The sequence below is a fragment of the Propithecus coquereli genome, unplaced genomic scaffold, assembly GCF_000956105.1.
Source record: "Propithecus coquereli isolate 6110/MARCELLA unplaced genomic scaffold, Pcoq_1.0 Scaffold235, whole genome shotgun sequence".
Taxonomy (NCBI): Eukaryota; Metazoa; Chordata; class Mammalia; order Primates; family Indriidae; genus Propithecus; species Propithecus coquereli.
Window position 1 is genome coordinate 3,075,905 of NW_012147897.1, and position 9,723 is coordinate 3,085,627.

Consider the following 9,723-nt stretch of genomic DNA (forward strand, 5'->3'; position numbering starts at 1 on the left):
TGCTGGCCCTGCTTGTCCTCTTTGTCCTTGCAGAGCATGCTGGGGACTTGGGGAGTTAGGAGGGAAACAGAAGATACCATGAATCCCTTACAATCTCACCCCTCCTTTCCTTCAGAGGTGACCCCCACCCTGATGGTCATTCCTATTTATATCGTGTATGTCTTCTACATGGGTATAGTATTATTTTGCATGTTTTAAAACTTTATGTGCTTAGTATCATGCTGTATGTGTCCTTCTATACATTTCTTTGTTTGGTAACATTATGCCTGTGTATTTTTAGCCTTCTTCATGTGTGTTGCTCTAGCTCATCCATTTTCTCCGCTGTATAGTACCCCATTACATGAATATACAGCCACCCTGTACTGTTAGAATATAGTCCATGTCTGATAGCAAATTTGTGAATAGGGAAAGCTCATATTACAGAATTTTGACTAGGAAAAATAATATGTTCTCATCCCATCCCAAAATTCAAATTAATCTTCCCCAAATATCATTAAAATTCTTTAAAACTATAGCAATCACCAAGGATTTCTGCAAAGTGTAGAGCTGCACTGTCCATGATGGAATCTGTTTGTCACATGAGACTATTTAAATGTAAATTAATTTAATGTTAACACTCCAGTTCCTCCAATGCCATAGATACATTTCAAGCGCTCAGTAGCCACATGTGGTCAGAGGCTACCACACTGGACAGCAGATATACAATATTTCCATCTTTGCAGAAAGTTCTAAAGCATTTGAAACACTGGTTGCTTCATTATATCTAACACTGAATGAGCTTTGTCTTCTCACACATAGAAGACTGTCACGTATGTTTTTCACCTAAGCCAAGCTTACGTCTCCCACCATCCAGCCCTCTCAATGAGCTGTATGGCGTCCACACTTTCTTCTAATCATGTATAGGCTCTTCTAGGTGTCGCAAGTTCACCTACTTTCTTCTCAGACTTTCCCACTTTCTTTGAAGACAATTTCGCTTAATAATAAAGAGAAGGTAATAATGATTCATCAAAGAAGTTAAGGACATGAGCATGAGAGCAATGCTATCCTATCGAGAGGACAACTAACGGGGTTGGAACTGCAGTGCACTGGGCATCCTCTCACCCAGATTCGTGCTGATGAACATTTGCAAGTTTCTACTATTTGCAAGTCATTATAACAAATATCAGGAGAGTGAGAGTTCAGATAGTGAGCATATCTGAATAATAATTTATTTCTCCATTCTCTCATGGGTGGATACTTAGATTTACTCCCAATGTCTCGCTATAAGATATGGTGCTATGATGTACATTTTCATAAATGTGCAAAAGTTCCTCCTGGTATATACCTTGGAGTGGAATCATTCAGTCTTAGACTATGTGCACCTTCAACTTTACTTGATATTGACAAATTGCTCTTCAACTTGGCTGTGTTCAATTTCTAGTCCCACCAGCAGCATATAAAAATTCCTGTCTATACCCTCAACAAAATTAGTGTTATCAAACTTTTACAATTTTGTTGATCAGATATGTGTGAAATGGTATTTCATTCTGGTTGTAATTTAAATTTCCTTGGTTGATAGTGAGGTGGAACATCTTTTCATCTGTGTGTTGGCCATACTTGCTTTCTTTTCTGTGAAATGCCTATTTGTGTCTTTTGATCTTTTTTCTATTAGGTTGTTTGGTTTTTCCTTATTTTATTTATTTATTTATTTTTGAAACAGAGTCTCACTCTGTTGCCCAGGCTAGAGTGCCGTGGCGTCCACCTAGCTCACAGCAACCTCAAACTCCTGGGCTCAAGCAATCCTTCTGCCTCAGCCTCCCGAGTAGCTGGGACTACAGGCAAGCCGCCATCATGCCCAGCTATTTTCTATGTCTATTTTTAGTTGTTTGGCTAATTTCTTTTTATTTTCGGTAGAGACGGGGTCTTGCTCTTGCTCAGGCTGGTCTCAAACTCCTGAGCTCAAGCAATCCACCCATCTCGGCCTTCCAGAGTGCTAGGATTGCAGGCGTGAGCCACCGTGCCCGGCCTGGCTTTTCCTTACTGATGTGTAGGAGTTATTTTTATATGCTGGATGATAATCCTTCATCTGTTATATGTGTTATGATGATCTCTCGGTCTGTCTTTTCATTTTTTTCTTTAGTGTTTTTGATTAACAGAACTTTTAAAATTATACCTGAGTTTATTACTATTTTCCTTTACAATTTTTTCTTTGCTGTTGTTATTTTGTTTAAAAATTTGTTCTTTAATCCTGGCACATAGTAGGAATTGAATGTTTGTTGACTGAAAGGAGTGTAAGGAGAGCGAGTGCCTAAGGAGAGCGAGTGCCTTCCCCAGGGAGAACGTGCAGGGTGAGCAGAGAGAGGGTGGCACAGGGCCCTGGGGAGGGTAGAGACAGAGTTCCCTGGGGAGGAGTCTGGGAAGTGGGAAAAGAACCAGGAAGGGAGTTGTGCAAGCCACAGAGGGGACTAGTGGAAGTGTGCAGGGAGTGGCTGACCGAGATGTGTGCATTGCTTCGGAGGCATGGAGGCCACTGGATCCTTGGCAGTGTTGTCTTGCAGGTGTTCTGGGGGCAGAGACTAGATAGTTGGGCAGAGGACTGCAGAGGAGGCATTTCAACAACTGGCAACCTCCCCCAGTAACGTTGGCAGTGAAAGGAAGACCTTTCCTGTTTTAGGGCTTCTGTGCAGTTTCCCATCTGGGATTCTCTTCACCTTACCTTCACCTGGCTGAGTCTAACTCCTCCTTCTGGTCTCAGCCTGAATGTCACTTCCTCTGGCAAGCCTTCCTGGATCTCCCAAATTCAAATTAGATGTCTCCCTTCCCCACTGTAGTCTCTCATCTAGTTCTTCATTTTTCCTTCTTAGCACTTAACACAATGTATAACTAGGAATGAATTTGTGTGGCTATTTGTTTAATGTCTGTATTCCCCCCCAGATCATAAACTCCCTGAGGACAGCACTGTCTGAACTATCTGAACTAGCACACAACATGGCGCATAGCGGGGACTCAGTAACTGTTGAATAAAAGCCACAACACAGGCTGAGAGGAGGGGCTGGCTTGTATTGGGGGACTGCGGATCAGGGAGATTTCAGAGATGAGGGAATTGGAGGTCCCTGTCCACCAGCCAGATTTTAGGAGATTAAAGGGAAAAAGAGAAGGAAGGAGAATGACAGGAGAAATGTTGACATTGATGAGCACCAACTGTGTGCATCAGGCACTGTCCCATTACACCAGCGGTCCCCAACTTTTTGGCACCAAGGACCGGTTTCATGGAAGACAGTTTTTCCACAGATGGGGTGGGGTGGGGATAGTTTCGGGATGATTCCAGCGCATGACATTTGTTGCGCAAACCTCTCTGCTAATGATAATCTGTATTTGCAGCCGCTCCCCAGCGCTAGCACCACCGCCTCAGCTCCACCTCAGATCATCAGGCATTGGATTCTCATAAGGGGCGGGCAATCTAGACCCCTCACATGCGCAGTTTACAGTAGGGGTCGAGCTCCTCTGAGAGTCTAATGCCGCTGCTGCTGATCTGACAGGAGGCGGAGCTTATGCGGTGATGATGCGAGCGATGGGGAGGGAGCAACGGGAGCAGCTGTACATACACATGAAGCTTCACTCAGTCGCCGCTCACCTCCTGCTGTGCGCCATGTTTCTAACGACCACGGGGTTGGGGACCGCAGCATCACACTGTCCTGACACTCACCGTCCTGAGCATCACTCCCATCTCCACTCCCATCTCTAGTGTGATGTCCTATTAGCTGGGTGACCTGGAGCAAGCTAATCTCCCAGAGCCTCAGTTTCTTAATTTGTAAAAATGGATTAGTAATACCAAGCTCCTGGGATTATTATGAGGATCAGGAAGCAGTGTATGGTATGGAAAGTGCCAGAAACCCATGCTTCAGGGGTACTTGGGCTCTGGAGTCAGACTGCGTGGCTTCATATCTCAAGTCTGCCACTTACGAGCTATGTGACCAAGGGCAAGTCATTTTATCTCTGTGCCTCCATCCCCACCTGTAAAATGGGGGTAATATTACCTCTGGAATTGTTTAATTTCTTTTATTTTTTCTTTCTTTCTTTCTTTCTTTCTTTCTTTCTTTCTTTCTTTCTGTCTTTCTTTCTTTCTTTTTTGTACCAGTCTTTACTATGAGAACCTAAACCTCTGGAATTGCTATGAGGATTAAGTGAGGTATGCATCAAAACATTAAATACAGAGCTTGGCACATAGTAGATGCTCGAGAAATAATACTTAATATTATTCCTCCCTCCCCTCTACCGTCCCAGAACTGTAACGTCAGAGCTGGAAGGATGGGAGAAATTACCATTTAACACCTCCCTCCTCCACCCCACCCCCACAAATACAAAGAGAGAAAAACTGAGGTCAAAGAAGGGTAAAGTCGCGAAGGAATCCAGTACCGGAGACCAGATCCGGGGTCCCAGCCCAGGAGCGGTCCCCTGAAGCCAACAGCCTGTTCCAGACTCTATTACCCCTCCTCGTTCCCCCAGGGGCGGGCAGCCGGGCTCAGTCCAGGCTGGGCGGGACTCCTGCGCAGTGCCGAGGCCGCCGGGCCACAGCCCCTCCCCGCGGCTTTGCTCTCGCTGCGCTTATGGCTGGAGCTGCAGCCAGGGTCTATGCGGACGCCTCTGTTCGCGTGTTCTCCTCTAAGCGCCCGCCGAGGACAGAGACTGCCTAGCCCAACCTGGCCAGGCGCCAGCTGATGCTGCCCCCCCAGGTGAGGGCGTGTGTGGGGCGGGATCAAAGGGGCAGCGGGTGGCGAGGCACAGCGGGTGCAGGGCAGGCCGGCCCACTAGAGGCTCACGACCATCAGGGTAGAATTCCCCGGGGAGAGTCCCTGCAGTGTGGGTGGTGTGGGCAGTAAGTGATTACTGCAAGCAATAGGTTGTATGTAGTTAGTGTGCAGTGTGTGCATGGCGTGCCCAGTGCGGTGTGCGTCTGCCTGCAAGAAGTGTGCATGGTACCCATCTCTAGCTGTTAGTGACTGCACTAGGGTAGCCCAGGGGTCCGCCAGTGTGTGCACTGTGTGGCAGGAGCTCTGGTGGGATGCGTTGTACAAGTTGTGAGGTGTGTGTTTTGTGTGGCACATCCGTGGCCCCTGTGGTGTGCTGAGCCAGGTAATGGAAGGTGAGGTGCATTTGTGCAATGGTTACCACAGACAGAACATTTTCCATGACCCCAGCGGGGGTTCTGCCTTTTCTGCCCTGCACCCCTGAGGGCTTGGGAGAGTGAAAGCTCAGCCCAATCTGGGTGGAGGAGGTTCAGCAGACCCCAGGCTCACCCTCACACACACACAAACACACACAAAGGAGTGTGGCTGTGTGGTTAGGTAAGTGACATGTGCTGGTTGGAGGTTTGTCTTGGTCACCTCTAGTGCAGGGGCAAGGAAGCTTGGCTTCGGGGGAGGAACCCTGACTGGCCATGACGGTCTCACCTCTTCTCCGTTGGGCAAGAAGAGGCTGCAGGACCCAGGGGACCACAGAGAAGGGGGTTCCCGTAGCAGGCTGCCACCTGGGACTGTTGAGGTGGTTGTGTCATCCAAGCTTGGTTCGAATCCCAGCTCTGGCATTTTACTTGCAGGATTTTGGGCAAAACCTTGCTGTGCCTCAGTTTCTTCCTTTATAAAATGGAGATGTCGATTGTATTTGCCTCGTAGGTTATTGTGAGGATTGACCGAGTTCCTGGATATAAAGAGTTTGGCACTCTGGCACATAGAAACACTCAGCAGCTGGTGACAAAGCTTTAATGATAGTGATGGAGACCCCCACGCGACTGGGGCCCTGCCCACCCAGGAAGTCGCAGTTCTCACAGGGCCAATGATTTCAATGAGCTGAGCAGGTGGGAATCTGAGAGCCCCCCACCTGAATATGTCTGGGGGATCCATTCCTGTCCCCAGACTGTATCCTTGTTGTATTTTCAGTGATTCTCAGTCCTAGGAAGATGGAGTCAGAGAGGGGAAGATGCAAGGCTCTGGCAAGGCCTGGGATGGAGCATGGGAGAGAGATGGGGGAGAAATGCAGGAGCAGCCATGGGCGTAGATGGAGGAACAGAAAAATCCTGGCCTGTGCACTGGGGGAAGGGGGGTGTCTGGGAACTGGCAGGGACTGGGGTGCCCTCTGCCTGGAATGAGGAAAGCCAAGAAGAGCGGGATTGGGATGTTTGGTCCCTGGATCAAGATGGCCCGAGGAGCTGGAAGAGAGGCTGTGAGGTCAGAGTTGAGCAGCAGACAGAAGTGGACCAGGAGACCCCTCAGGCTGGGCTTTGTTTCTGGGGCTCAAACGTTTGCATTGGCAGAGGGAGAGTCCTTGTTCCTGGTGATTTCATCGGGTCAGTTTCGAGAAGGTGCCTGGAGGCCTCGGAGGACGAGGGGACATAAAAGGCAGTGTCTGGACTGTGGAAACATATTTGGGGAGGGCACCTAAATATATCCCTGTGGTGGCGGGGTGCTGTGATGGGCCGGCACAGGCCTGGTGGAGCAGAGGCAGACCATTGTCACCACTGTCCCCATTGTGCCCACTGTGCCCAGGCAGGGGGTGCTTCTGCTCCAGAGGCCCTGAGAGCTGCTCCACAATGTCTGGAGGACAGAGCCCTGCTAGGCAGAAGGAGGCCGGCCCGGCCCCGACTTGCTGAGTGACGAATCCAGATCTTTCTTCTCAGCTGTCCAGGAGGTGGGACTGGGTGATGTTGGCATCACTTCTGGCCCTGATTTCCTTTAATCCATAATTCTGGCTATAATTGTTTATGATTCCACAGTCCTAGCATTAAGAGTCTATAATTATTCAACAATTCTAGAAGGCTACAATCCAAACTCCAACTTTCTACACACCAACTGTAACATTCCCTAATTCCAGCTCAAATGTTTGAAGATTCTGACCCTGGCTTTGGCAGTCCGACGCTTTCGTGCTTATAAACCACCAGGGAAGATATATTAGAGGTCACTGCCGCAGAATTATATAAGAAGCCCCAGGAAAGGCCCCTTCCCCCAGCAGCCAGCCTGGAGTGGAAGAAAAACCCTGGTAAAATGGCCACGTGCTCCCTGGGATGGATGACAGTGACACCAGAGGCCCCTCCTCATCGGGGCAGTGGAGGTGATCGGAGTACCTCCTGGCTGTCAGGGAGGGTGGCTTTGCGGGGGAGAAGGGTTGAGATCCTGTTTGTAGGATGAGGGGAGTGCGAGGTCACTGGGAACCTGAAGGGCCATCGAGAGGAGGAAGGGAGAGGATGAGAAATGGGGCTGAAGAGACTCCACAGGCAAACCTCCTGCCGTCTGAGAGACTTTCAGGAGCACCTTAGGTTGCAGAGAAGACTCCTGTGGCGCCGGCAGGAGCAGCGTCGTTAATGCGTGGCGTTGTGTGAGCTCAGCAAAGGCTGGGAAGTAGAGAGCTCCAAAATTCAGAGAGATTAGCCTGCAGCCTCACTTTGAGCTGGTGACAAGCAGGACTGGTGGCCCACTGGGCAAGTCGGGGGCTATACTCCCACAGCAACCTGAGTATTCTGGCCAGGACTTATGTGGATCTGGAGAGGGGGAGCCAGACAGGCCGTCTGTGTCCTCGGGGAAACCCCTGAGTCTCTCTGGGAGGAAGCAGAGGAAGGACCTCGGCGATGGAGGACTCTGCTCTTCCCCTTCTACCTCTCCTGGTTCTGAAAGTTCTTCGAGTACAACTTGCTGCTGAGTTAAGCTAAAGCCCTGCGTCTGCTAGGCTGGACGTGGGCGCGTACATGTGAGTGCACGTGTGCCTGCTGCAGGTGCTCCCGTGTGGCAGATGCCCGTGTGTATGTGCATACACACATGTGGACCTGTGTGAGTTACGTGGAGCTGCATTGGGGTCTGGGTACGCTGCGCGTGTACCAGTGCGGGACTGCACCCACGGGCACGTGCTCCTTACTCCTCTGCCAGGTCTCTGGGGACCCTCTGTGCTTTCCTGTGGTGGATGACCCCAGGCCCTGGACAGAACGAGGTGCTCAGGTTGTAGAGAAGGAAAGCTGAGGCTTAACAAGAGGGACCATCCTCCTTCTGTCTGAGGGGACCACCAAGCATGCTTCCTGCAAGTCCCAAGTGGGGTCAACTCCCTTTAGGATCTTGTCTGAAACCCAGAGGAACCGTGTCTTCTCCCACAGACTGGGGCCAGGTCTCCTCTTTCAGACAGAGGGCTGAGGGTAGTGTTTCCCTCATGCCACCTGGGAGCAGCAAGGGGCCAAGGGGCAGTGGCCTTGTCTAGCATGTGCACGAAACCATTCCCTCCTGCCAGTGGCTCATCACAGGCCACAGAGACCCTTCTTAGCCCTTAGCTCACGTGGGCATGCATAGCTCCATTCCACAGCTGGGGAAACCAAGGTTCAGGAAAGGGTGAGAGCCACCCAAGGGAGTGGCCGGCACTGAACTGTGAGCCCAGCCCAGGGCCAGAAGGGGGCACCCTGAGACTGAGCTAGTGGTGGCTGCCTGGGGACAGGGCCTCTAAGGGAGGGCTCTCAGGTCAGCCCGGCCAGTTTGTGGTGAGCATCCTCCATAAGGCGTGTGGGTATAAACTGTAAAGCACTTGACTTATTGCGCAGGAGCCAGGGCAGGAGGGTGGCTGTTGATGGGCCTGCTGGAGACTGAGGGCGGGAGGGTGGCTGTTGGTGGGTCAGTGCCCACAGGCAACATAGGATCTGAGGGGCTTCGACCTTGGGCTCTCGCCCCTCCCCTACAGCTTGGGCTGAGCTGGGAGAGCCTGAGCCCAAGTTAATCCTTTAACGCTTCCTCTTCCTTTTGTGTAACTGCTTTTGTTCCCAGGGAAACAAGAGCCTGCAGTGCCTGGGAACCCCACAAATGTCCCACGGCATCTGGACTGGGGGTTTGCAGGGCTCCCCGGGAGTGGCATGTGCGTACGGCACATGCGGAGACACAGGCATGGGCAAACACGTATGTGAGCAAATCTGCACATTCCAGAGCCACTCGCATGGACACACATGTGCATGTACACACTTTGGTGCAACCCAAACATGTGTACCCCTGTGAATACGTGTGCGTCTTTCAGGTCAGGCCCACACATGGCTGACGAGGCCCCAGGCAGACACGTGTGTACCCAACATTCGAGTACTGTCACTGTCCATGTCCCCTCCCAGCCCGGGGCCTGAGGCGGAGGATGGGTGACTCTCACAGTTACCTCAGGGCTTCCCCGCCTCCCAGAACAAACTTTCCCAGGCCTCCCAGCCTTGCTCCTTTCCTGTCTCTCCCCACTCACCTTACCACAAGGACAGAGGAGGGGCCCTTCCTGTTGGCTGGTTGGGAGCAGAGGTGGCCTTGTCTTTTCTGAAGAACTGGTTCGGTGGAATTTCTACTTATTTCCCTTCAAGGATCTGGAGCTGCTTTGGGGCTACCTCAGGATTCCACAGTATGAAGAGGCTGATTTTCAGATGAGTAAATAACAACACCTGTCATCTGGGTAGTGCCTAAAAGTTTGCAAACTGCCTTCTTGCCAGTGTCTTGATCATTCTTCATGACACCCCTAAGATACAGGTGCCTTCATTTCCTCTGTTTGACAGATGAGGGAACTGAGGCGCAGAGAGGGCCTGGGACCTGCCTGAGGTCACACAGCAAATTGAGACAGAGCAGACCAAAACTTTCATGAGCTTGGGCTGGGGGCAAAGTGCTTTCAGCCTCCTGGGGCTTAGGGTATGAGAATTCAGCCTGTCACAGCTGAGAGGATGGGGTGGGACTGCCAGGTGGGCCCGATGCAGGAGAACCT